Genomic DNA, 27,902 nt, shown 5'->3' on the forward strand with positions numbered 1-27,902 from the left:
CATTCCCTGAGTTTGGGTGCTGAGTACTGAACATGCAGGCCTCCGTTTTCTCTGCTTTTGTCTGTGGATGAGATGTGAACAGCTGTTTCAGCCTCTTGTTGGTGAGAGTCTCTTTCACTGTGACTTAGAATTGTAAGCAAAGGGGCTGGGGATTTAGCTCAGTGGTAGAGCGCTTACCTAGGGAGCGCAAGGCCCTGGGTTTGGTCCCCAGCTCCGAAAAAAAGAACCAAAAAAAAAAAAAAAAAAAAGAATTGTAAGCAAAAATAAGTTCTTTCTTCCCTACCTCTCATGTTTATGGGATATTTTATTACAGCAATAGAAATACAACTAAGAAACTATATCTACCTATCATCTGTCCGGGTGTCCACCCACCTACCTATGTATGTACATACACACACACACACACACACACACACACACACACACACCCCAGAAGGTACACTTAATTCTATCTACCTATTGCCTGTCTGTCTGTCTGTCTGCTTAACTACCTATGTGTACACGCACACACACACACACACACACACACACACACACACACTAAAAGGTACGCTTGTTTTGTTCATTTATTTGTTTTTGAGGCAGGGTCTTGCTATTTGGTCTAGGCTGGTCTTGAACTCATGCCAACCCCTTTGCCTCGGTCTCCTGCATACAGGATTTTCATGCCTGTGCTATTAGTGCCTGCTCTGGAGATGCATTTTTGATAATCACGAAAGTGTTTTACGGCCAACTTGAGAAATACCACTACAGTCATGGATTGGTGCCTGGCTGTTATCTCTTTGGGAATGTATCCACAGGTCACGTTATCTTTAGTAATAACAGCAGGGCGGTGCTAGTCTTCTTTCTCAAGTAAATAAAAGACACAGAGAGAAATCTGTAAGCTGTCATTGGTGTAGGGTTATTAGTGTAGTGAAAGAAAATTCTAGTTTTGCTTCCTTGATAATTTATATCCCTGAGAAAATTTATTGTCTCCATGGTGGAAATGATGTTGATGATCATGATGGTGATGATATGATATATGATAATTTTGTACTTTAGCTTGGGAGGGAATTTGTAGTGGGTTTTTAAACATTAAGTGGTAATAATCTTTAGGGTCCAGGGTCATATATTTATGTAAATCCTAAATATATTTTAGAGAAAATTAAGTGCTATGTGCTGCAGAAATGGCGGCCGGTGGTGGTGGTGGTCCATGGACTGGAGATGCTGAGTCAGTCTGAGGTGCTCCCAGCTGAGGGCAGCAGCGTGAGAGCGCAGAGTGAGCAGGGGCTCTCAGAGGTCCTGTATGATCTCTAATGTGGTCTCTGCACATCCCAGTTCAGTCATACAGAAGCAGACAGATACATTTGTAACCTGTATCTCCAGAAATGCTACGTAAATGTGAGGTGGCCTGTGTGGCCAATCTCTGTTCAGGGTCCCTTCTCCATAGGTTTTTAAAAAAAATAAGTTGGAGAATATACTTTGTATTTTTTAAAATTGAAAATAGATTAATCTTTCATACAATACATTTCGACTATAGTTTCCCCTCCCTCCACTCTTCCCAGCTCCGGCAACACTTCTCTGGACGTAAGCCATCTCCCTTCAGAAAGGAGCAGGCCTCTAAGAGAAAACAGCCAGACAGGACAAAACAAGATACAACACGACAAGGCAAAAGCCCCCATACCAAGGCAGTGCAGGGCAACCAACAGGAGAAAAAGTCCCAAAGGACACACCCGCTACCCAAGTTAGAAGTCCCACAAACACACCAAACTAATGGCTACAACACACATTCAGGAGACCTGGTGCAGACCCATGCAGGCCTGTGCTCGTCACCGCAGTCTCTGGGAGCCCATGTGAGCCCTGCTTAGTTGATTCACTGGTCCGTGCTCCCCTGTGTGCGTCCTCCCCTCTGGCTCCTACAGTCTTTCTCCTCTTCATCCATGGAGTCCCTCATGCTCCACGAGGAGTGACCAGAATGAGACCTTCAATTAAGACTTTCTGTATAATGTCTGGCTGCGGGTCTCTGCACCCGGCCTCGTGTCCTGTGGAGGAGGCCTCCCTAAGGACGACGGGACAAGGTGCCAATCTATGAGGATAGCAGAATATCATCAGGAATCAGTCCACTAATTTTTTGTATTTGGTTCTACCCTAGGCTAGCCACTTTCTGCTCCAGGCCATTTACGCAGAGTCAAACACGGGCTCTCCCTGGTGGAGTGGGGCCTCAGGTTCAACCGACATTGGTTGGCCACTCCCACAAATTCTGCACCACTGTTGTCCCAGCGTGTCCTGTAGGTGAAAGGACAGATTTATTCAAGGGTTTTGCGGCTGCAGTTTTAGGTCCCTTGAGTTTAGAGTAGAAGTGTGCTGGGGAGGTGAGAATGAGGGCAGAGGTGAGCATCAGTTTAATTTAGTGCTCAGGGTGGACCCTCGTGCATACCAACCTATACTAACCGGTGCGGTTCCCCAAGCAACCATCCAAATCTCCAGACTTGACTTCCGAAATATAGGACGGGCTTGAGAAATGGCTCAGCGGATAAAAGCTCTCCCAAAGAACTCAAGTTCCATATCCGGTGGCTTACAGCCTCATAGAACTCTAGCTCTTGAGGACCTGATGCTCTTCTTGACCCCTGGCACCTGGGTTCACACGTACATACTCACACCGGCATATACTCACGTAATTACAAGTAATACGTGTATGCATTTTTAGAAAGAAGATAGTGTCAACACTTGGAAATTTTAATTTGTATATACCTGGACTGGGAGGAGGATGAATTCTGGACTGTAAAAGAGGATTAAACAAAACAAAAAAGGAAGAATTGGGGATGCCCATTGTAGTTAAGATTATTATTGTCTCTGTGGTTTCGATTGATAATTTGAACACGCCAGATCTCCATCCTGAAATACAAGAGATTTGCAGCCCCCAGTTACACTCTTTCCTTCTGCCATTACAACTGTTGAATTGAAGTTAGAATTTATTACACGCTCCCTTCAAAGAAGCTGTACATTTATAAGTTAGACTCCTATAGCAGCACTAAACTTTCTGGTATATAGTTCATATTTATATTTTGATTCTTGCTTTGATTACTTATACTTTGTAAAAAATTAGGAAAATAAAATTATCAAGGAGAAAATGTTAATTTCTAATTCCTAAAATTTAGATATAAATAGAAACTCATGTATTTTCAAGTCAATTATTGATAAAAAAAGTTTAGATTTGTTTATTTCTTTGTGTGTGTGTGTTTGTGTGTCACTGTTCTGCCAGCAGGTCAGAAGAGGGCTTTGGATTCTAGGAACTGGAGTTACAGAGAGTTAAGAGCTGTCATGTGGGTGTTGGGAAATGAACCTGGGTCCTCTGTAAGAGCAATAAGAATTTTTAACCTCTGGGCTGGCTCTGCAACCCTGCAGTAACCGGCGAATGGCTAGACACACTATAGACTGAAGTGCAACTCTCCCATCTTGGGTTAAAAATGGCAAAGAGTGCTTGTAAACAATTTGTGATTAAAATCCAGTAATTGTTAGGGCTGGATGTGCCCAGTACCACAAGTCTGGGTTCAGTTCTCAGAATCAAAAAGTAAAGAATAAAGACAAAAAGGCACAGGTGCCAGAGCTTACTACTGTTTTAATTTCATTTTTTGAATGGTGTGAGTGATTACGGAGGCATGGACCAGGGCGTCTGTGAAGCCCAAGAAGCTTTTCTGAATGAATTATCTATTTTACAGCTTAAGATTAATTTCCTCATGTGTGCAAAGTAATTTCGTGTATAACACATTAAACCTTTCAACTGTTCTCATAAGATATGTGACCCGGGTGTATGCATTTATATGTGTGGGTACACACATCTAGATGTGTGTATCTGTTTTTAATTTTATAAACAATAAAATCTAGGTTTGAACAGAAGCCCTAGTCTTTGCCGTATAATTAAAAAAACATGTGTTCTGGTGTGGGTAGACCTAGGGAAAGTTCCAACTCAGAGACAATTCATCTGTTTAGTTCAGGACTTTATTTGTTAAACTCGTAATTCCATTACAATTATTGAGTTTTTGTAATGAGAAGCAGTTGTGCATTGACTAAACTCAAGCAGGAATTAGCAATTAGCAATATCCCCAAATGATGCACATTGCGCCGCAGAGCAAAGGGCAGAGACACAGTCCCCGGAAAGCAGACCTCAGACCGGCGGGGATCCGGGTGTGGATGGTTTAGGAGTGGAAGGTAGCAGAGTACTTTGTTTATTTTCTTATTTATAATCTATCTTTGTAATTTTGACCAATTAAAAGTACTTAGCAAAAATATTACCAGGTAACAAATAGATTTAAAAAATTTACTCAGATTTATTTATTTATTTATTTATTTATTTATTTATTTATTTATTTATTTATTTATTTCGGAGCTGAGGACCGAACCCAGGGCCTTGCGTTTGCTAGGCAAGCACTCTACCACTGAGCTAAATCTCAACCCCCCAGATTTATTTATTGAAAATTTTTGGGGTTGGGGATTTAGCTCAGTGGTAGAGCGCTTGCCTAGTAAACGCAAGGCCCTGGGTTCGGTCCCCAGCTCCAAAAAAAAAGAAAAAGAAAAAGAAATTTTTTTTATTATTATTTATTTTTTCTTTTTATACTCTAGATTTTATTTCCCTCCCAGTTCACTCTTCCACTGTTCCACATCCCATACCTCCTCCCCACTCCTCTATCACTTCTTACCCCACCAGACCTCTAAACGCCCTGGGGCCTCCAGTCTCTTGAGGGTTAGGTGCATTTTCTCTGAGGGGCCTCATCTCAGCTGGTGTATGCTGCCTGGTTAGTGATCCAGTGTCTGAGAAATCTCGGGGGTCCAGGATAATTGAGACTGCTGGTCCTCCTACAGGGTCACCCTCCTCCTCAGCTTCCTCCAGCTTTTCCCTGATTCAACCACAGGGGTCAGCAGCTTCTGTCCATTGGTTGGGTGCACATACCTGCATCTGACTCTTTCAGCTGCTTGTTGGGTCTTTGGGAGAGCAGTCATGATAGGTTCCCTTTCTGTGAATGTCCCATAGCCCCAGTAATGGTGTCAGGCCTTGGCTTGGCCATTTGAGCTGGATCCCACTTTGGGCCTGTTGCTGGACTTTCTTTTCCTCAGGCTCTTCTCCATTTCCCTCCCTGCAGTTCTTTCAGACAGGAAGAATTATTGGTCAGAGTTTTGACTGTGGGATAGCAACCCCATCCCTCCCTTGATGTCTGTCTTTCTGCTGGAGGTGGGCTCTACAGGTTCCTCTCCCCTGTAGGCCATTTCATCTAAGGTCCTTCCTTTTGAGTCCTGAGAGTCTCTTACCTCCCAGGTCTCTGGTACATTCTGAAGGGTTCTCCCAACCTCCAACCTCTTGAGGTAGCCTGTTTCCATTGTTTCTGCTGGTCCCCAGGGCTTCAGTCCTTTTCTCCACCCAATACCAGATCATGTTTCCCCTCCCCCCTCCCCTTTTCCTCCGAGGCCCCTCCCTCCGTCCCTCCCCCCTTGTGGTTGCTTTCTTCTCCCTCCCAAGTGGGACTGAGGCGTCCTCACTTGGGCCCTTCAGCTTGTTGACCTTTCTGAGTTCTGTGGACTGTATCCTGGGTATTCTGTACTTTTTGGCTAATATCCACTTATTAGTGAGAACATACCATGAATGTCCTTTTGGGTCTGAGTAAACTCACTCAGGATGACATTTTCTAGTTCCATCCATTTTCCTGCAAAACTCAGGATGTCCTTGTTCTTAATAGCTGAGTTGTATTCCATTGTGTAAATAAATGAACCACATTTTCTGTATCCATTCTTCTGTTGTGGGACGTCTGGGTTGTTTCCATCTTCTGACTATCACAAATAAGGCCGTTATGAACATTGTGGAACACCTGCCCCTGTGGCATGGTGGGGCATCTTTTGGGCATATTCCCAAGAGTGGTATTTCTGAGTCTTCAGGTAGATCCATTTCCAATTTTCCAAGGAATCTCCAGATTGATTTCCAGAGTGGTTGTACCAGTTTGCAATCCCACCAGCAATGGCGGACTGTTCCTCTTTCTCCACATCCTCTCCAAAATATATTGTCACCCGAGGTTTCAATCTTAGCCATTCTGACTGGTGTGAGTTAGAATCTCAGGGTCATTTTGATTTGCATTTCTCTAATCAGTAAGGACTTTGAACATTTGTTTAGGTCTTCTCAGACATTCGAGATTCCTCTGTTGTGAATTCTCAGTTTAGTTCTATACCCCATTTTTTGATTGAGTTGTTTGGTTTTTTGGTGGTTACCTTCTTAAGTTCTTTATATATTTTGGATATTAGCCCTCTATTGGGTGTGGGGTTAGTGAAGATTTTTCTCCCAATCTGTAGATTTGTCCTATTGACTGTGTCCTTTGCCTTACAGAAGCCTTTCAGTTTCATGAGGTCCCATTTTTCAATTCTTGATCTTAGAGCGTGAGCCATGGGAATTCTGTTTAGGAAATCTATGTGTATCACGAATGTGTCTGTTGTCCATGGAGGTTGGAAGAGGGGCTTCATACAGTTCTGAGCCACCATGGGGCACAGATTAGACCTGTGTCCTCTGCGGTACCAGCGACTGCTCTTACAGCTCTCCAGCCAAGGACATATGCTTTAAAATGGAACTCATGTATTTCAGGGGAGCCTACAGTTTACTATGAAACCAAGGCTGGTCTTGAACTTAGTTCTTCTGCCTCCTGCACTGACATGCTGGGATTTCAAGCGTGGAGCACCATGCCTGCCAGTAAATATTTACAATGATTATTACTTTTAAAGATTTAGTTGCTTTTATTTTACACGTAGCATGTTTGTCTGCATGTGTGTATGGGCACCATGTGCGTTCCAGCTCTACAGAGGTCAGAAGAGCTGGATTCCCTGGAATAGGAGTTAGGAATGGTTGTGAGCCACCATGTGGGTGCTGGGAACTGAACTGAGGTCCTCGCTGCAAGAGCAGTCAGTGCTCTTAACCACGGAGGTGACTCTCCAGTAGTCAATAACTATTCATAACCTTATACGCAGTGGGGGCCCTTTTCAGCATAAGCCGTTTGCTCTTTCTGTACAGAAGGCTTTAAAAGGGAGAAGGGGAAGGGGAGATGATGTCATTGTATTACAATCTCAAAAAAAATTAAGTTTGTTTTCACTGTTGTTGTCAAAGGCCGAGGACTTTCCTGGGCAGAAGAGTGCTAATTCCACGTTCACTTGTTTTTGTTAGATGGATCACCTTGGTCTTTAATGGTTCTGGAGACCGTAGAGTAAAGGTAAGCAGGTACCAGATCTCGTAAGTGGCATCCACAGCCCCTTAGTCATTTCCTTTGATGGGAAAAATCTACTGCATGTGACTGCATCCCACAGTGGAAGTCGTTAACAGACAGCTACAATATCTTGGATTAAGCGTGCATTTAATTTAAGTAGGATTGAAACAAGACAGCCCAAGATAATGTAACTTTTTCTTAGGTTAAAGATGTCTTTTAGTAAAGACTATTAACTTTGAAAATTCTATTTCTAGAGGCTAAGGAAACTATTTTTTAAAAAATGACAACTTCTGTGTCTGAGACTGTGCCAGATAATAGCTTTTGTGGTTTTGTTTAATAAGAATAATTTACAATTTATCATTGTGTGCGTGCACTTGCATGATATGTGTGTGGGCGGATGTGCCGTGGCGCATGTGTGGAGGCCAGAGGACATCTCTCTGTGGGCTCGGTTGTCTCCTCCACCTTTAGTGGTTTTTAAGAATTACCAGCCTGTGTGGCAAACACCTTTACCTGCTGAGCTGTCTTTCTGGAATTCTCCTATGTTTTTTATTTTATTTTTGTCCTGAGTAGAAATAAATTCTTGCATTCTAAAACCATATCTTGAAATTTGAAGATCGCTTCTGTTAATGTATTTAATCAAAGCCCCCACCAAAGTCCGGTAGGACTAGTTTGAGGATGGTCTCATGAACACAATTAGTCAGGAGATCTGACTTACCCAGGCGTCACCCACACCCCGGAGGAAACACACATTGTTTACCAGCCCTGTCAGCAGCCCTGAAAGCAATCTCGTCTCACAGTTTTCGAGTATTTCCACATGCTTGGGTCTTCTTGATTATTATTGTAATGCTCTAATAAAGCCAGAGACAGCAAACAGCTTCCTCTCACAGTTTCAAAACCTCCACATGAGAGCGATTACAGGACCTACGTTGCTTCCTGTCAGCTGTCAGACCTACGAGCTGTCTAACAGAGTTCCTGACAGCATTCAAACAGCATCATTTCCATATCAAGATGAATGTAAATATTAACAAACAATATCAGAATTCAATTGCTGCTTAAAGTACACCAATGATACGTCTTCATCAGTAATTTTTGTGAGTCCCATTTGTATCTTCATTAACTGAACACATGTGTGCACCCAATTCACACCCTCATCCTGAAACCTTTGTCAAGACCCCATCCCATTTATAACCATGTGTAAATTGGTTTTGCTCACCTTTTGGGTAAATGCAATGTATAGCATAGGTTATTAGATGTCTGACTTATTCCACCCATAATTTTAAAATGAATTTTACATGTTGCTTCATATGTAATTATTTAATTTGTCATATCGACTTCGATCACACAAATGCATCACGGTATTTTTATTCATTTTACCGTTGATGGGCATCTTTGGATAGTTCCTATTTCAGGCTACTACAAATAAAATTATTATGAGCACTCATATAGGAAAATGGAAGATTGCTTAAGTAAAGGAATCCTGAGATACTGTCATGGGGGCCGGGAGCCTAGGCCAGCCATGGTGGTTCAGATCCTTTCCAAAGGCGATGCTTTAGAGCAGAAGGAGTGCAGACTCAGAGTCTTCAGGACGGGGCGGGGTCTCCAGACCTGGTAGACCATCAAGTGCTGTCTGGGTTGCTCTTCTGTGGGCCCCTGGAGTCTTCCCTCTTCCTGTCCCTCATGGTCCTTGGGCTGAGGTAGTAGCAAAGGCTGGTGAGGGTATCCCAGCTGTGAGGTTAGGGGCCTTACCTCTCTTTACAGTCAGGCCGTGTGTGGGAATGTTGCCTCTTCCTTGACTGTTTAGTCCCTGCTCACTCCTCACAGTATGGAAAGCACCAGGTTGTATGTGCACGTAACAGAAAGTCGGGGGAGAAGGGGGCTGACACTCAGGCAAGTTCCATGTGTGACTTTTACCTGAAATGTTTGCCTGTTTTCTCCAAGTGCACAGCAGGACACATCTACATAGATGTAAAATTATGTAAATAATGTCTTTTTTTTTTTACTTTGGGTGATTAAGAAGTAGCTTAAAATAATCTGTTCACAAACTATAGATATATAACCCCCACCCTGTATAATGAAACTGCTTTATGAACTTTTTTCATTACTATAGTACTATGTGTTGTTTCAAAATTCTCAAATATAGTTAAGAATAAAAAGTAGTAACAATGGGCATTTAAATTGTATGACTAATTGTGATTTCTTAATTCAGAACTTTGTATGCTCCCTTATCTAAATACACTTTTTAAAAACACATGAGCTACAATGTCCATCACTGGATTGTTAATATTGAAATATATTAAATGTATTAAATGACTGTAATTCCATGCCATTAAATGTGAATCTACTTTGTCTTTTAAAATGTTTTATTTATTGCATGCACAATGTTATTTGTTTGTTACTATTTTTGTTGTTGTTGTTTTGAGATAGGATTTGAATAGGTCTGGTTCCATAGACTCCAGTGTTTGAATGCTTGGCCATAGAGAGTGGCACTATTAGGAGGTGTGGCCTTGTTGGAGGAAGTGCATCACTAAGTGGGCAGGCTTTGAGGTCTGGCTCAGGCTTCACCCAGTGCAGATGATGGTCTCCTGGCTGCCTTCAGATCAAGATGCAGAACTCTCAGCTTCTCCAGCACCGTCTGCCTGCATGCTGCCAGGCCTCCTGCCATGGTGATAATGGATTGAACCTCTGAAACTAACTGTAAGCCAGCCAATTAAATGTTGTCCTTATAGGAGTTGCCTTGGTCATGGTGTCTCTTCCTAGCAGTAGGAACCTAACTAAGCCACGATCTAATTCTACATAGCTTCTACCTTGCGACTTTCTGACTTAGATTGCTAAGAACTAGGGTGAAGGGTGTGTGATGACATGCCCAGCTAAAATCAATTCTTGTAGCCATTTTGGAATATCAACACATTGTTTTTAGCTGTGCTTTTTGTGCGGTACTAACATTTACTTTTATAGTCTAATTGAAACTTTATCCCCCTTTGCATCATTTGACCACATAGGATGTTTACACACACACACACACACACACACACACATCACAGTATAATCATTTTTATATTAATATCTTTAAGACTTTTCTAGTTGTTTGGGTTTTTGTTTTTTGATTTACGTCTCCCTGTGTAGCCCAAGCTGTTCTCACACTTGTGGCAGTCTCCTGCATCAGCTTTCTGACTGCTGGCATCATAGCTACCATGTATCCCACTTTACTTTCTATTGCTGTGATGAATACCATGACCAAGGCAACTCATGAAAGAAAGTTTATCAGGGCTTACAGTTTCAGAGGGTGAGTCCATGGCCATCATGATGGGAGCATTCAGAGATGCAGTGATCTACACATATAATGATAACTCAGTTTTTAAATTTAACTTACTTTTTGAGACAAGGGCTTTCTAGATAGCTTTGGCTGTCCTGGAACTCACTCTGTAGACCAGGCTAGCCTTGAACTCACAGAGTTCCACCTTCCTCTGCTTCTTGAGTGCTATGAGTAAAGGTGTGCCCAACCAGGCCTCCTGGATTCAGTTTTAAAATACATCCATTTAGTAGCATAATAATAGTAGCTTCTTCCCTAGGACATATGGTCTACCTAGCCGTGGGCTCTTGGCTAAGTTAATGGTGCCAATTATGAGATCTGCCTTGAATCCAGACAGAAACTGGTTGGTTACTCCCATTCCATTCGCTCTGCTGTTGTACCATGCCTTGTGGCACTGGTCATTGTTATAGCTCGTAGAACTCACAGCTGGGTAAGAGTGGTGATTGTTTTCTCCCAGTAGCATCCACAGCTCCTTCCAGCACCATGAAAACTAGCCAGTAGGGATGAAGCTTCCATGTCTGTAGCAGCTTGATTTATTAATGTTCTCTGACTCAAGTGTATGCTACCGTCAACAATACAGTCTTACCACAGAGGTCACCATCATAGAGGTTGTGGGGCAAGTAACCAAGGGCAATGGCAGTAGTCTGTAGCATTTATGAATATATAGGACCCCACAGACAAAATGAAGGACGATAACTCAGACCTGACACTGGCCTTTTATCTGATAGCCTTTGGTGTCTAGGAGAGGCATTGTTCCTAGGCATAGAGTATTTAATATTATATAGACACATTTATTGTAGGAAGCTTTTACAATAATAGGTTTTCATATGGCTTTTTCAAAGATCGTTCATGTTCCTTATTCTTCCCACACTCACTTCTGTACCCTCCCCTGCTGTGCCCGCCCCACTAAACCCTTCCTGCTCCATTTCCCCATTCACCCTTTATGTTACCCTTGTTTTACAGTCTTTTCATAAGAAGTCATCCCTAACACCCATCACTGTTTTCCTGACTTCTCTGTGTACTCCAATACAAAGACTAGCATCCGAAGATGCCAAGCTAGTATTCCCGTATGAGAGAACATGCACTGTTTGTCCTTCTGGACTGGGTTACCTCACTCAGAATTATTATTTCCACCTCCATCAACTCACCTCTGATTTAATCTTAAAGGCGAACTGTTTACTGTTCTAGATGTGGTGGGATCCGGGAGAACAGAGCAGAGAAACCAGGCAGACTAAAGTCTCATGCGATGTCCGACTTCATTCCGAGACTCAGGCAATTTATACTCAGAGTTAAGAAGAGTCACGTGGGGTAAAGTGCACATTCACAAGCATGAGCCACACATGGCAAAAACATGCTTTTCCACGGAGGCTCATGAGTAACAACAGCTGAAGTAAACGCACTCCTCTCTGCTACACCTGGGAGGGGCATGGAAGCACGTTCCAAGAATGATTCTGTGTTTCTGAACAAATGGAGACCACAAGAATCTTGTCTTGTTTTTTTTGGAGTTTTTCTTACAAGCACTCAGAATTCTCCTCACTTGACTCCAGTCTTGGACTATGTTTCAACACCTAGTGATATTTCATTGTATAAACATACTACATTTTTATTACCCATCCGTCAGTTGATGGGAATATTTCCTGGCTGTTGTGACTAGAGCAGCAGCGAGTATGTATGAACAGGTGTCTCTGTGGTAGGCTATGGAGTCCATTGGGGACAGCTGGATCACGTGATAGATTGTGTGTGTGTGTGTGTGTGTGTGTGTGTGTGTGTGTGTGTGTGTGTTGAGGGGCCTCCGTACTGATTTCCGTAATGGTTATACCCCTTTGTACTCCTGACAGTACTGAGTGTTCCCAGTCCTCCATGTCCATGCAGACATTTGTTTAAAACAATCTACCACATAATGCACAGAAGTCTCATGATCATCTCATTAGGGGCGGAAACAGCCATTAACAAAGTCCAAGGTCCATTCATGATGCAAGCCCTGGAGAGTCTACAGATGCGGGGAACGTATCTCAGCACAGTGAAGGTCATGTGCTGGATGCCGAAAGCCAACCTCATTGTAAATGGAGAAAACAGCAGAAAGGACGTCACTAAAACCAGCAGCAGGGAGTTGCGAGGGTGTCCGCTCTGCCTCCTTCCGTTGAGCATGGAGTCTTAGCTGGAGCAGCACGTCCTGGTAGGAGATAGAGAGACTACACTTGGGAAAGGAAGGAGTTAAGGCATCCTCATCCTCCGATGATGATAAGACAGCGCATAAACGATTCTAAGACTCCACCAGAGAACTCCAGAGCTGCTCTGCGCTCAGCAGCATACCAGGGTGCAAAGCTAACACGCACCAGCAGCCTCGCTCTAAGCAAATAACAACAGGGAGAAAGAAGTCAGGGAAGCAAAACCACTCACAGTAGACTCAAAAAATTCAACTGCCTTGGATTACATGCAACCGAGGAAGTGACAGATGGGCACAGAGATACTTTAAGTCACTGAAATTCAGGAAGATGCCATAAGCTGGATGTGGAATAATATTGTAAAAATGTCTATTCCACCAAAAATAATCAAAAGATTCAATGAAATTGCCATAAAATTACAGGGCAATTCTTCACAGAAATTTAAAAAAATATTAAATTTAATATGGAAATAAAAAACCCAGGATGGCCAAAACTATCCAAAAACAAGCAAACAAAAAACCAAAACCCCAAATCTAAATAATAAAACCCAAAACAAAAAAAACTATTAGAGGAATCGCCATCTTAGATGTTGGTCATACTGTGGAGCTTCAGCATGGTGCTGGCACAGGAATGGCTTAGGGCAACAGAGTCGAGGGCCCACCATGATATCCACCTGGGTGTGCCTCCCTCCCTCCCTCCCTCCCTCCCTCCCTCCCTCCCTCCCTCCCTCCCTCCTCCCTGTCCTCCTGTCCCTCCCTCCCTCCCTCCCTCCCCTCCTCCCTCCTTTCTTTCTTCCATCTCGCCTTTCCTCTTTCTCTTCTTCTTTTCCACAGAGGCCAAAAAATATACACCAGAGAAAAGGCAGTATCCTCAACGAAAGGTGCTGGTCAAACTAGAAAACTATACACACAAAACTCAACTCCAAAGGGATCAAGGACCTCAGTGTGACCCCCGAGACACTGGGTCTGATAGAGAACACTTGAGTTAATTGGGACAAGAAAGGCTTTTTTGAACAGGCACCTGATAGCATAGGGATTAAGACCAACTACTGACAAATGGGACCTCATGAAACTCAAAAGCCTCTGCAGGCAAAGGACTCCATCGTTTGAGTGAATGGGTGGTTGGCAGAATGGGAAGTCTTTTACTAGTTCTGTGCCTGACAGAGTGCTAGACTCTAGACTATACAGAGAACTCAAAACCTTCCCCTACTGGTCCAGCCTTAGTATGAGGGGATGCACCTAGTTTTATTGCAACTTGATACGCCATACTTGGTTGATAAGGAACCAGAGGAGGAGTGGATAGGGTGGAGGAGGTGGCGGGAAGGGACTGGGAGGAGAGGAGGGATGGGAAACTTTGGCTGGGCTGTAATATATGAGAGAAGAATAAAACTGTCTTTCTGTCTCTCTCTGTCCCTCTCTGTCTCTGTCTCCCCCCACGTGTAAATAAATTAGCTGTCTCCATTTTGCCTTCCTTTCTTCCTCTCTCCCTTTCTGACATTTGTTTGTCAGAGATTGGATCTGATTGTGATGAAAAACATAGAGACAAGTGGATTCCTTTAGTTTGAGGAGAAAGGTAACTACATGAATTCTAAAACCAATAGGTACAATAGCACAATTATTATGAGAGAAGCTAAGGTAATAAAGATATGTCCAAGTGGATTTGCGGTCTGTGATCCGTGTTCAGTAGCAGAGTGCTCCCCTGGCACTCGAGAAGCCCTGGGTTGCATCTGTGGAGCTGGGCCAGGGCGGGTGCTGGGCTCCGGAACATGATGTAGGCAGCAGAATCCGTGCTTTACGGAAAGTTAAATGTCTGTCTTTATCTTGCATTTAGGGAGTGTGTGTTTCCATGTGTAAGCGTGTAGAAGGAGGGGCATGCGGTGCTATGTTGACAGTTATTTTTCAATTCATTGAAGGAATCAAGGTTTTCGATGCGTTGTTTTTTCCTGTTTCTCAGCCGAGCTGTGGGCCCATCTCCCCTGCTGTGAGTTTTAACTTCCCAGCGCTTTCCTCTCTGTTAATGAGATGCATTCTGCTCAATTTATTTAGATTTACTTTTCGTTTTCCTACAGTACTAGAATGACAAATTCAGGCTGACACAGTGTTTCTCTCTGTAGCCCATCTGGTCTTGAACTGAAGGCTCCCAAGGGCTGAGGTCACACTCAGCCTGTGCCACTGTGCCTGGCTACCACGGATTCCCTCCAACACGCTCTTGGACCCTCGCTCACCCCGTTAATTCTATTCCAGCAATTCTTTTCACAAGTTCCGATAAAAATCTGCTTAGCCATGTGTACGACTCTCCTACTATATCCATACATAGGAAGAGTTAATACCTAATACATTTGTATACACTTTAAAGGGCCGGTAGGGGGGAAGAGACGGGACCCATTTTGGAAGCAAAGCCTCTTGTGAGCAAAGGAAGTTCCGAGATTTTCTCTGGGAACTTATACTCATTCATAGGAGTGCTTTAGGTTGGGTACACTCCCCAGCACGCTCAGGTAGGGGGCGTGTGCCTCAGAACGCCCAGCTGAAGGTCACAGTTGAAGAGGGAGACATGGCCGACACAGTTGCGGTTGGTTTGCTCGTGGCTGCACACCAGTGCTCGAGAGGGTTCCGCCATAGCACACGCACCTCTGGGCACGCTCAACTTACCCTTGACCTTTCACGCCTGCCTTAATCTCCTTAGCTTAAGGACGTCATATTTTTATGTTCTGTCAATTTCAGTATGTGAAGTCTTTGTGATTCTAATTCCGCTATTTAGTTGCTGTCCCCTTCTCCAGTTTCCCTAAGGTCCCTGTATAATGTGGTTTTGACTGTGAGGTCACATTTTTCAGCACTTTATCCGCGTGGGCTTTTTTTTGTTTTTGTTTTTTTTTTTTTTTTATAAGATTTGAGCTTTCTTTGGTTATGTGCTTGGTTGTCTTTCTAGCCCAGGATCATTTTATTCTAAATTTACACACACACACACACACACACACACACACACACACACACACACACACACACAAACACACACCCACACAGAGTAAACATTAAGATCATAATGAATTTTGTGAATTCTTTTTTTAAATTTTATTTTCTTTTTTTACAGTCCAGATTTTATCCACCTCCCAGTCCACCCTCTGACTGTTCCATATCCCATACCTCCCCCACCTTCCCCGTCTCCATGAGGATGTCCCCACCCCCTCCTCACCACCCCACCAGACCTCTCCACTCCCTGGGACCCCCAAGTCTCTTGAGGGTTAGGTGCATCTTCTCTGACTGAGTCCAGACCCGGCAGTCCTCTGCTGTATATGTGTTGGGGGCCTCATCTCAGCTGGTGTATGCTGCCTGGTTGGTGATCCAGTGTCTGAGAAATCTCGGGGGTCCAGGATAATTGAGACTGCTGGTCCTCCTACAGGGTCACCCTCCTCCTCAGCTTCCTCCAGCTTTCCCCTAATTCAACCACAGGGTCAGCAGCTCCTGTCCATTGGTTGGGTGCACATACCTGCATCTGACTCTTTCAGCTGCTTGTTCAGTGTTTTGGAGGGCAGTCATGGTAGATCCCTTTTTGTGAATGTCCCATAGCCTCAGTAATGGTGTCAGGCCTTGGGTCAGCCATTTGAGCTGGATCCCACTTTGGGCCTGTCGCTGGACCTCCATTTCTTAAGGCTCTTCTTCATTTTTGTGCCTGCAGTTCTTTCAGACTGGAACAATTATGGATCAGAGTTTTTTACTATGGGCTGGCAACCCCATCCCTCACTTGATGCCCTGTCTTTCTGCTGGGTAGGCTCTATATGTTCTCCCCACTGTAGGGCATTTCATCTAAGGTCCCTCTCTTTGTGTCCCGAGTCTCCTAACTCCCTGGTCTCTGGTACATTCTGGAGGGTCCCTCCACCTCCTACCTCCCTAGGTAGCCTGTTTCTCTTCTTTCTGCTGGCCCTCAGGGCCTCAGTCCTGTTCTCCCCACTCAATACCTGATCATGTTCCCCTCTTCCCCTCCCTGTTTCCTTTCCCTCTCAGGTTCCTCTTTCCCTCACCCCTCCTGTGATTGCTTTCTTCTCCCTCCCAAGTAGAATTGAGGCATCCTCACTTGGGCTCTTCAGCTTGTTAACCTTGAGTTCTGTGGACTGTATCCTGGGAATTCTGTACTTTTTTGGACTAATATCCACTTATTATTGAGTACATACCATACATGTTCTTTTGGGTCTGAGTTACCTCACTCAGAATGATATTTTCTAGATCTATCCATTTTCCTGCAAAACTCGTTCTTAATAGCTAGCTAAGTAGTATTCCATTGTGTAAATGAACCACATTTTCTGTATCTATTCTGTCGTGGGACGTCTGGGTTGTTTCCAGCTTCTGGCTATCACAAACAAGACTGCTATGAACATAGTGGAGCACATGCCCCTGTGGCATGGTAGGGCATCTTTTGGGTATATTCCCAGGAGTGGTACTTCTGGGTCTTAGGTAGGTCTATTTCTAATTTTCCAAGGAAACTCCAAATTGATTTCCAGAGTGGTTGTACCAGTTTGCAATCCCACCAGCAGTGGAGGAGTGTTTCTCTTTCTCCACATCCTCGCCAACATGTGCTGTCACTTGAGATTTTGATCTTAGACATTCTGACTGGTGTGAGGTGGAATCTCAGGGTTGTTTTGATTTGCATTTCCCTGATCACTAAGGTTTTTGAACATTTCTATAAGTGTTTCTCAGACATTTGAGATTCCTTTGTTGGGAATTTTTTGTTTAGTTTTTTGATAAGGTTGTTTGCTTCTTGAGTTTTTTAATGCACTTTGGATACTAGTCCTTTATTGAATGTGGGGTTAGTGAATATTTTTTCCCTAATCTGTAGGTTGCTGGTTTGTCTATTGACTGTTCCTTTGCCTTCAGAAGTTTTCCAGTTTCATGAGGTCCCATTTATCAATTCTTGATCTTAGAGCATGAGCCATTGGAGTTCTGTTTAGGAAATTCCGCCCCCGTGCCAATGAATTTGAGGCTCTTTCCCACTTTCTCTTCTATTAGATTCAGTGTATCTGGTTTTATATTGAGATCCTTGATCCACATGGACTTGAGCTTTGTGCAAGGTGAAAATTTTCATTTTTCTACATACAGACAGCCAGTTAGATCAGCACCATTTATTGAAGATGCTTTCTTTTTAACATTATATATTTTTGGCTTCTTTGTCAAAGACCAAGTGTGCATAAGTGTGTGGTTTTATTTCTGGGTCTTCAATTCTATTCTCTTGATCAATGTGTCTGTGTCTGGACTAATACCATGCAGTTTTTATCACTATTGCTCTGTAGTGTAGCTTGAGGTCAGGGATGGTGATTCCCCACAGACCCCATCAAAATCCCAGCACGACTCTTCAAAGACATGGGAAGAGCAATTCTCAAATCCATCTGGAAGAGCAAAAAGCCCAGAACATGAAAACAATTCTTAACAATAAATGAATTTTATGAATTCTTACGAGAGATTTTTCCCCCTTCATCTGGTTCCGAGTTCTGATATGTGTATTTTATTTTCTTTCCTTTTTGGTTGAGGCAACAGTATTTGTGAATTCTGTTCACGTTAGGGGTCAGGTTCTTTGTGGTCTTAGCTTTGTGCTGGAGTGGGGGGGGGTGAAGAAGCTGTGAGGGTCTGCTGGGGTCGCCGTGCTGGGCGGCGGCTCCTCATTCTCTCCTTTTCGTATGTCATTTGAGACCATGAAACTGAAGCTTATGGTTAGACTATCTGGCTCAGGAAAATGTCCCGAGGGCTCTGTGTACCTTTGTGGATTCCACTTTCACGTTGGTTTTGGCTTCCGAATTTTATTTCCTTTGTTTTTTGGCAGCGTAATGATAATACTTTAAAATTCTGCTTTTAACAAATATTTTATTTAACACAGAGAATAGGTGTTACTTGATTTTTTCATTCCTTTTTATAATTTAATTTTATTGTTGATGAGCACTATATCAAGCTTTTTCTGTCCAATAAATTACTTAATATTTTATACTTAAATCTGATGTTACAAGTATACGGCACACGGTTATGATGGTAGGCCTCCTTAAAGATGAAATCAAAGAGTCTCATTAGTGCCCACTGTGCGGGTCCATACAGTTGGTGAGACAGTGTGGAGACTGGAAGACAGTTGTGAGCTTGACCCTGCTGTCCAGCTGCTGTGTGTCCCTCAGCAGGCCACAGAGTTTCCCCAAACCTCAGTTCTCGCCACAGGAGGACAATGGTTCTTGATCTTCCTCCCTTACAGAAGAGCTGCTCTGCTGAGATGTGTGGATGATGAGGGGGCTGCCACTCCTTACGTGGCTGTTATGGTTAAGTCTTTGATTCTAGTAATTTCACCAGAGCATGCGAGATGATACATTCATTGATTGCTGTCCTTGTTCTCCTCAAATCCACTTCACTTCTGCTTTCTCTGCTTACTTTCCTCTTTGTGTGATAGCTCTCAGTTAAGTCGAGAGCAGAGAACAGTCCCAGACAGGGGCATACTTACTTAGAAAGATTCATTTGAGACATGTAAGTGGCCCTACTTAGTTTTACATTTGTACGTGATACAGCATTCATTGTTCGCTCGGATGTGTGTGTGCGTGTTCTCATGTGCATGTGCAACCTTGGCCATCATTTCTCGGTTACTGTCCACCGTCATGTTTTTCAGAGTCTTCCTCTTGCCTGTGCTCTCCTAGTAGGTGAGGCTGGCTAACCAGTGAAATCCTGTGCTTGCCCTGGCACTGGGCTCTGAGTGCACATTACCATGCCAGGCATGTTCTGTATGGGTTCTGGGATTGAGCTCAGCAAGCATTTTACATTCTAATTCATCACCACAGCCCACATTCCAGTGTTCTAAGGCATCAAGATGATAGGATTCTCTAATAGAGAAAAGCAAAGTCCCAGGAATTATGGGAATGGGTATAAACATTTTAAAAAGCAACCTCCTGCCTGGACATAGTGGATGGAAGACTGAAGTTCAGGGGCATCCTGAGTCTGGAGTGGGACTGCCTCAAAAAAGCCAAAGGCCAACCCCAGTCAGTGGTTGCCTGACTGGCAGCACACTGGTAACACACGATTCCTTGCTGGACAGCAGAGGGCGCCCTCACCTCACCCTTCGATTTCCTGAGCCCTACAGTGGAGTTTGAGAAGTATTGTCACTTAGGCCTGAACAGGATTTGAAGCCATTTTTTCCTTGTTCCTGGCTTAGTGAATAAAATGCCCTCCCTTAAGGGGCTTCTTCTGAGTGCGGTGAGCCGTCATGGCTGCCTTGATGGTCACCGACACCCTGAGAGGCTCCTTGGACCAATGTGCCCTTCCCTCTGGGACTGGTAGGATTCTGCTAATGAAGTGACTCCTTCCGCGACTTGATTGTTGTGGCGTGTCTGTGCTTGTGACCTTCGTTAGAGATAGAGCAGTTTAACTGCTTTCTTTAAGCAAAAGCAAGATACATTAGACCGTGGTTAACCTGCACACTGAACCCTGTGATAGATCTGACTCTTCATGGAGTGTCATCTAATTCAGCTTGGTTTGCCATTTCTAATGATAGTGTTCATATCAAACTGAGCCCCAGCTCAGAATTTCCCAACTCCTGCCTCCTATCCCCAACTTTAGTTGATTGATCATGGTTAGAGCACAGTGAGTTTAAACCATGAATTTTTCTTATTCCTTTTGATATGCTAATGAGAGCAAACAGGACATAAAAGCAGACAATTGCTTTTAGATTGAATTTTTAGGGGGCTAATACTGTGTATGCAGAATAGGTTCACAAAATGAGAACTTAAGCAACTTTGTGTGTTTTTATAAGTGATCTCTGAATTTCTTATGACTATTATTCTGGGTAGTTTATCTGACTTTGAAACTAGCTGGCTTTTAAATGAATGCACGCAGTAGTGTTCCTTTCCATCTCTGAGAGTTTACCTTTCATTTGATGAAGAAGAAAGGAATTTTGAACACATGGATTTTATTGTGTGATGACATCTGTCTTGTTTCTTACATATTATTTACAATTGTTGAGTGTGTGTATGAGAGAAAGAGGGGGGAGGTGAGAGGGGGAGAGAGAGAGAGAGACGGAGAGAAAGACTGAGAGAGAGAGACACAGAGAGAGGAGAAACTGAGAGGACAGGGAGGGGTAGAGAGAGCCAGAGAGAGAGAGAGAGAGAGAGAGAGAGAGAGAGAGAGAGAGAGAAGAGTGAGAGGACAGGGAGAGACAGAATGAGAGAGAGAGAGAGAGAGAGAGAGAGAGAGAGAGACTGAGAGAAAGACTGAGAGAGAGAGACACAGAGAGAGGAGAAACTGAGAGGACAGGGAGGGGGAGAGAGAGACTGAGAGAGAGACTGAGAGAGAGAGAGAGAGAGAGAGAGAGAGAGAGAGAGAGAGAGAGGAGAGTGAGAGGACAGGGAGAGACGGAATGAGAGAGAGAGAGAGTATAAGTGAGGACGTAGTGAATAAGAAGACTATGGATGTGCGTATGTTTGAGTCGTGAAGTCACAGAACAGCTCATTTTCCATTTCCAGATAGGGTTTTGGCACAAGGAACACTTAAAAGAGGGTTATCTACTTATTTATTTGTGTGAGCATGTTTACACCTGTAAATGCACCCGTGCATGTTTATGAAGCCAGAAGAGGATGCTATGAGTCTTCCTCTGTCATTCCCCACCTAGTTCTTTGAGGCAGGGTCTTTCCCTGAATGTGGCACTCAAGTTGTCTTTTATGCCGCAAGCTGGCAAATCCTAGAGATCTTCCGATCTCTGTCTCCACCTCCAGAGCCGGGTTCCAGGTGTGTATCGAATGCCCAGCTTCTTATGTGGTGCTGGCATCCATCGTCTGGCCCTCGTAACTGCACAGCAAGCACTGTCACTGAGCCATCTCTCCAGCCCTCCTGAACAGTCAGTAGTTCACATATACCCAAGTTCTGGGAGGCTTTTCCATAGTTAAAAATCTTAAAAAGAAATACCCTTTGCTTTGACAAAGAGGATGAGTTTCAAAGTGTGCCTGTTCATGCACTTGTGTGCATGTAATTATGAATGTGTATATGTGAATGTTTGCATGTACGTGTGTGTGTGTGTGTGTGTGTGTGTGTGTGTGTGCTTTCTCCTCCCAATAATTTTTCCCAAAGCACAAAATTCTCCTGAAATTCATTTTTCACATTTGATTTTCACAGTGTCACACAGTTGTGTCTGTGCAGTAATAGCCACACCAATCGCTGTTTATTGGATGTTTCCAGGTGTGGGAAGGTGTGCGTTTTGTTATGTCTAATGTCATAGCAGCATCATGAGACGCCTGCTTCATGCTGCTACTTTCCAGATAAGGAGCCTGATGGCACTCCCAGGATGTACGTGTGGACGCCACTGCCCTGGAGAGATGTCGCTTTAACCTTAGCTCTGATGAACGTGCCTTCTTCATTAGCAGTGTCTTCCGCCGTCCACCCTCTCCCCCTCGACACCCTCACACCTCGTTCACGATCTGTGACTTGGTTCATGTTGTTCCATCTGCTTTATTTCTCTGATTGCCTGGCAAACTAAACTGAAAGACCCACGTGTGCTCTTTGCTCTGAGGCTTTCCCGACTCCTGCAGACACTCGTCCTTCTCCCGTAGCCTTTGTAACATGGCCTTGTTCTTATGTTGTTGCAGCCTTTAATTAGGTTTCCTATAAACTGCACTGTGTCTCCCAGCACACATCAGTTGGACAAAGCCTGTTTGTGGCATTTGTTAGCAGAGAATGTTATGAAAACACCGATACTCATTGCGCCCGAGGAAGCAATTCCCCTGTTCTCTGTAGGCACAGGGATGCTAGAGCATTCGGGGAGTTCTATCCTGCACCCTTAATGAATCATCACAGGGAATGCTAACTTAGTGAGAGCCTCTGGTTTTTCATTATCTATTATTTTGTTTACAATTAAGGGGAAAAGACCGCTAGATAACTAGGTGAAACACAGTCATGTGCTTTTGAAGCGATTAACATTTCTGTTTAAGACGAGACACAAGAAAATGTCAAAAGACAAGCTCATAGGAAGAATTGGCGAGCAGACTCGATGCCTTTTCTTGAATTTGGGATTAGTCTCACAAAGTTATTTTTGAGGCAACACTTGAGCTGTCATTGAGACCCTGTGTTATTTCTCTGGAACTTACCTGCAAATGTTACTTCTTTAGTCAAACACATGTTTTCTCTTTGTTTATTTCTCTGTTTGCTTAGGGTTAGAAAATTTATTTATTCCTTTATTTAGAAGTAAGGTTTTAGGCTTGGAATCTAATTATAAAACGGACTATTTATTTTAGTCACAAATTATTTGTTCAAACAAGTGTAGGAGTAGCATCTTAGCTGCTTTTCTGTGGCTGTGATATAACGGCGTGACCAAGGCCACCTAGCAGAGCAAGTGTTAATTTGGGACTCACTGTTGTAGAGAGTTGAAATCAAAGATGGTGGAGCAAAAGCATGGAGGTGGAAACAGCTGAGCCCTTATGTCTCCATTCACAAGTTGGCAGAGGGAGGGAGAGGGAGGGAGGGAGAGGGAGGTAGAGGGAGGGAGGGTGAGAGAAAGAGATATCACAAAATGGCCAGAGTATGTTGAAACCTCAAAACTCAGCCCCAGTGACACACTTCCTCCAACTGGGGAGTGGATGTTGGACTCAGGAGCCTATGGGGACCACTCTCCTTCAAACCTCCGCAGGAAGGATACAGAGGTTAGCTTTCCTCGTCTCCAGCCAGTTACCAAGTGTTTATAGTTATGGCAGTGGTTTTATTTGTACAACAGTAGGAATGAAAGCCGTAGAGGATATTTGATGGCAAGTGGACAACCTGGAGAACCTTGGAAATCCATGCACCGGTTGTTTTTAAGCAGTGAGCTTGGAATCCTACTCTGAACATTTTTATGCCTTTGCTCACAGCAGACATATTTCATCATTTTGACTTAGGCTTGCTTAAAGATTAATGAGTTAGTATTTCAGATTTTTTTGTAACAGCAACACAACCTTTTTCCCTGTGTAGAAAGAGCGGAAGTTCCACAGACGTGTGGCCTCTTTTGTTCCTGTGTATCAATCTCTTGATGCACCCCGTCTGCCTTTCCGACTACCTACGCAGCTGTTTTTCATGTGTTTCTCTGACTTGGAGCGAGACCAGGTCATTTTGACATTGCTGCTGAATGACAGTCTGTGCCTGGCCACAGTCACGAGCACATTGCTACATTGTATCTCCAGTCAGTGTTCAGAAGATGGATGAGCACAGAGAGAGGCAGAGACTACAGCACGCCGAGCACAGAGAGGGGCAGAGTGATGGTGGTTGTTTTGTTGTTTTTCACTCCCTTTCCTGTGCCACGTGGATTCCACAGGGAGAGAGGACAGCAGAGAGATGGCAGGAATGGCATCCAAGAGTGCCTTGTTGCCATGGTAGCAAGTGATGGAAAATTCTCTGGGCTGTGCTTGGTAGAAAGAATTTCTGGGAATGGCCATACATACATACTCCTACACACCATTTTAGTGAGCAGACTATAATTTATTAAACCATTAATCTAGTGGTCAGTTCAACATGTAACTGGGTGGCTGTTTTATGTATCGCGTTAGCACTTTGTATTTTAACATCAGGAAATGAGATACACTGTTTAATCGGATTCTTTTCATGAGGCCTCCATGGTGGAACATTCTAGTTTCCTCTCTATCCTCACAGGTAACATTTCCCCTTTGCTTTTAAAAAATTAAAAAAAATATATGTATATATTGATTTAAAAATCCTTTTAAATGGACTTGATAGACCCTTTCTCAACCCTTTTCCGGTCTTACAAATAATTAAATTATATAATTACTCTCTTCTGTTTGAGATTAATGGGATGATTGTCTAAATCATGATGAAACCTTCAACTTTCTTAATAATTTCCAGTTAAAAGTTATAGGTATAATTTTGGGGGATTTCGTTAAAGTATTATCATGTATTTTGGCCTATGTTTTTCATTTGTGCCGTCTTGGTTGAACCTCCGCCTCGTCAAGCATCCCTGCCTCTGACTCTTCTGGGGGATTCATCTTCTCTCCCGAAGACTCCCTCTCCATTTGCCCCCACTGCTCTTTCTTCTGCTCATCCTTCAGTGGTGGCAGACACATCCCCCTTATCACAAAGCCTTTCCCAGCGAGTTCTCTGTGAAGACACTCTGACCTCCTGTCCGCATGGTTTACCGTCTGCATGCCGCTAAGCACTCTCTCTCAGAGCGATATGACTCCTTCCTCTGCAGGAGCCAGCGGGGTCTGTGGACACAGACAATCCCAACCTGAGTTCTGCTCTGTCACTTTCTAACTCTTCGATGTTAAGTGAATTAATTAGGCTCTATGAGTTTTAATGTGCAATGTGTAAAGTGTGTTGAGTATTATAGCTAACACGTCTGAGGCATTCTTTAGCACAAGTCTGGGTTCTAATGAATATGTAATAAACGACACTATTACTCGAGATGGCCATTATTCTGTTAATATTCTTCCAAGCCTTATAAGCTGGTACCTCGATGTGGCAAGGACTCTTCAGTGTGGTCCATCAGTATGTCACTGGAAGCGTCCCGCAATCCCGTCACTTCCTGCTAGCTCTGCTCTGTCAGACGGCTTGTGCGGCCCTTCCTTTCCATTCTCACTATCCGTAAGAACAGCCTTTGGTATGCGTTCTCAGGTAGTTTCCAAAGCAGTGATCTGAAAGATTTATTTGTTTGTTTTTGAATTATGTTTTGGTTTGATCTCTACGTTTTTCTAAATATTAGTAGCCAAGGTTGTAATAACTGAAGCATTTTTTGCATACTTCAGATGAAGTGTATGAAGTACTTAGAATACAATCCCAGCTAATCCGAAGTGCAGACGAATAAATCCCTTTGCTTGACTCAAAAGACGTTTCTTACTGGATCTCCTCCGTGCCGGGCATTTTACAATTTATACGGACGAGTAACAGGGTTTCTGCTTTTGGGTTTAGGGTTGATGAGAGACACAGAAGAAGATCATTTTAATAGCTAATTTAAGGTGGAAGTTGAGATGGGCTTCTGAGAGCTCACTGACAAAATGTGATTGCAAGGAAAAGAGACACTTATGGGAAGACACCATCTGATTCAGAGTTAGACTCAACTCCATGTGGCCCTGTCAGTTATGGGAATCTTTTGCCTCCAGATGAGACTTGAGATAGTGTCTTCCACCTTAACCTGGCCCTCCAAAAACCAAATGGCCTCTGACTGACCATCTCACCCTGTCCTTACTTCCAGTTTCTTCGAGGGACTTTTTTTCCTCCTCTGTTGTAAACTACACCCATCCCTGAACTGCGCTGGACATTGCTAAGTAGTTTGCATAAAGCCAGGGACTATTTTTAAATTCAGAATGAAGTCATTTCCCACAAACATTAATAGAAAGGGCTAAGGTTTCATTCACTAGAGCAGGCAAGAAAAGTATAGGAGAGAGGGCCACCAGAAGCAAAAGTGGGACATGGGTGCCATCGTGAGGTGTGCAGTGTCAGGCACACAGCAAAGGAGGTGAGGCGTTTCCATTGCTGGTCTAGTCATCCTACATATTGTAATAGAAGGTACTGAGGTGGGCGTGCTGCCCAACAGACTGTGAGGCTGCTGTCCCATCTGCAGTACTGATTGGTGGAGCTGCGTTGAACCCTGGACTCTGTGCCTCCAGGGGTGGTGGTGGGGCAGGTGTCTTGGACTTAACAGTTTTAGTATTTTCCTTGATGCTGCTGGAGTTCCAGGAAATGAGACCTTTATGCCACTGTGTTCACAGAGGCCAAAGATGCTACCCTTCTCTGGGGTTGAGGCTCTCTTCAAGTCCTGTTTCCTTATCCTATCATGCTAGGGCATGACTTCTGAAACTCTGGCATCACACCTGCAGCCAAGCACTTGCAGTGGGCTGATTTATAGTGGCTAAGTTGCATCCCTTGCCCCCTGTTATCCACAGATATTTCAGCCCCATCTCCCAGTGAGGCCACCTGACATCAGTCGTGTGCCGTCTCTAACAGGAGACTGTAAGTCTGCTTTACTTAGGACAGCTGCCCATCTGGTGAATGACCATGGGGCAGCAGTCAGCACTGTGGCATGCATGTTGTAGTGATGAATTCATTATTAGATGGAGCTTCATTTGAAATATGTAAGCTGAATTGCTTTTCTACTGAACTTAGAGTTTTCTTTTTTGAAAATTATTTTTATGCACTTTTGTTTAATTTTATTACTACTACTGCTGCTGCTACTACAACTACTAATTATTTATTATTATTATTATTATTGTTGTTGTTGTTGTTGCTGTTGTTGTTATTGTTGTTGTTGTTGTTTTAAAGATGGGACCTGTCCTAGGCCTTGGCTGGCCCAGAACTCACTGTGTAGACTCGACAGATCCCATTACAGATGGCTGTGAGCCACCATGTGGTTGCTGGGAATTGAACTCAGGACCTCTGGAAGAGCAGTCAGTGCTCCTAACCACTGAGCCATCTCTCCAGCCCTATCTTAAGAGCTGTTAAGATCATGACTGTTATATTGATAGTAGAAGGCATCTTCAGAGCCAATTAGTAGGGCAATCAGAGATTATTATTTTTCCGGATTAGTGCTTTTCACTTTCAATACTGTCTGTCACCGTGATTTATATAAAATTAGTACTTAGACAATTCTGTGGATTGGACCTGGTATGTGTGTGTGCATTTGTGTGTGAACACTCATGAGTGCATATTCATTTGTGTGTACATGAGCATGAATAACTGCATATGCATAGGTGTGTGTGTTATGTGTGAGAGAGGCCATGCATGAGTGCACATGCATTTATGTGTGTGTGCACTTTTGTATGTGTGTGCATGCATGTGTTCTAGTGTGTGGTGTGTTGAATTCAGAGCTTGCTGTGTGCTGTGCATGTGCTGCTCTGTTGATTGGTGTCCCTGGCTCCCTATGTGTTCTGTTTGATGGCTAGGTCATATGAAAACAGGAGATCATGCTATGACAACGAGAAGGAGTTCCCTAGAGAACTCTTTTGTTGTGTGTCAGAGGTTGGGAAAAGCAATATCTTACAATCATGACTGTTCTTAGGGATTATTTTGAAATTGTGGAGGTTTTGGTATATAATGTATAAAAAGAAATGTTATTAAAAGTAGAAACCCCTGGTTTGAATATACAAGGAGACTATAAACATCTTATGAATATAAAAATTGGGTCATGTGCATATGTATTTATATACTAACCTGATATTTTCACTGGCTTGTAAACTAAAATTGAAACTGCCTTGAGATTGCCTTGTACTGTAAAAGCTAATTGTGATATACTTATAAAGAATAA

The 27,902-nt window shown here is 43.4% G+C and overlaps 1 protein-coding gene across 34 annotated transcripts in view; it reads left to right on the forward strand.

The window, feature by feature from the left end:
• Positions 1-27,902, forward strand: part of Bbs9 (Bardet-Biedl syndrome 9) — a 423,050-nt gene that overhangs the window by 100,050 nt on the left and 295,098 nt on the right. The window lies entirely within an intron of this gene.

Source organism: Rattus norvegicus, chromosome 8 (assembly GCF_021556685.1).
Source record: "Rattus norvegicus strain SHRSP/BbbUtx chromosome 8, alternate assembly SHRSP_T2T, whole genome shotgun sequence".
In the NCBI taxonomy this organism is placed as follows: Eukaryota; Metazoa; Chordata; class Mammalia; order Rodentia; family Muridae; genus Rattus; species Rattus norvegicus.